Consider the following 1,250-nt stretch of genomic DNA (forward strand, 5'->3'; position numbering starts at 1 on the left):
GGTCAACGACCCTTTCACAGGGGACGCCTGATTCCTAACAGTAGCAAAATTACAGTTATGAAGTAGTAACAAAAATCAATTTATGGTTGGGGGTCACCACCAAATGAGGAACTATATTAACCTTACAAATCTGGCTGGACTGGAGCATGTACACTGGTACAGATAAGAGCTCTAGACACATGGAATCCAGGACAGATAAACCCCTCAGGAACAGTAATGGGAGTAGGGATACCATGAGGGTAGGCAGAGGGTGGGGAGAGAAGGGGGAGAAACAGGGAACCAACTACAATGATGCACAACCCCTGCCCCGGGGGCAAACAATATCATGGATGAAGGGAGACAGCGGGCTGTGTGAGATATGAAAATAATAATAGTTTATAATGTATCAGGGGTCCATGAGGGTGGGAGGAAGCGGGAGGGAGGGGTAAAAAGAGGAACTGATACCAAGGGCTCAAACAGACAGAAATTTTTTGAAAATGATGAAGGCAACATATGTACAAATGTGCTTGATACAATTGGTGTATGGATTGTCATAAGAGCTCTAAGAGCCCCCCAATAAAATGATTTAATGATAATAATAATAGGAAAATGCTCAGCCAAGAATCAGGGCAGTAAAGGAGCATGTATTGCCCCATAAGGAGCCCTGGTGGCGTTGTGAGTTATGTGTGGGGCTGCTAACCACAAGGTCCACGGTTCTAAACCGCCAGCAGCTCCTCAGGAGAAAGACGAGGCTTTCTACTCCCATAGAGAGTGACCTTCTCAGAAACCTGCAGGGCCTTCCTGTTCTACCTGGGTCTTATGGGGCCACTATCAGTCGGTATGGACTCGAAGGCACCGAGCTTGGTTCTGATCTTGGTATGTTGTGGCAGAGCAACCAGTTTTCTTGCCGATTCTGTCCTGAGCAGGTGGCTTAGTAGTTACAAATTACTGTTGCCTGCAAGGTCAGCAGTTTGAAACCATCAGCTGCCCCGGGACTTCCTCCCGGCTGATGAGCCCTGTCACCCCCGTGGTGATGCACCTTCGAGACCAGGTGGGGAATTTTTTTTTTTTGCCAAGCAACATTTGGATATTTTTCAGATTCTCAGGCCATACTAGGCAAACATTTCATCGGATCACCCTTAAATCGAGGGCTTGTCAGGGGCCCTGGTGGTGCAGTGGGCTACAAGTTGGGCTGCTAACCTTGAGGTTAGCGGTTCGAAACCACCAGCTGCTCCATGGAGGAAAGATGAGACTTTCTACTAGTCTCTGAA

At 47.8% G+C, this 1,250-nt stretch overlaps 1 protein-coding gene across 1 annotated transcript in view; it reads left to right on the plus strand.

Annotated features, from left to right (window-relative positions):
- CARD14 (caspase recruitment domain family member 14) overlaps nucleotides 1-1,250 on the plus strand; it is a 21,796-nt gene that overhangs the window by 1,492 nt on the left and 19,054 nt on the right. The window lies entirely within an intron of this gene.

This window comes from Echinops telfairi, unplaced genomic scaffold (assembly GCF_000313985.2).
Source record: "Echinops telfairi isolate 266 unplaced genomic scaffold, ASM31398v2 ScPeMD7_7458;HRSCAF=8496, whole genome shotgun sequence".
Classification (NCBI taxonomy): Eukaryota; Metazoa; Chordata; class Mammalia; order Afrosoricida; family Tenrecidae; genus Echinops; species Echinops telfairi.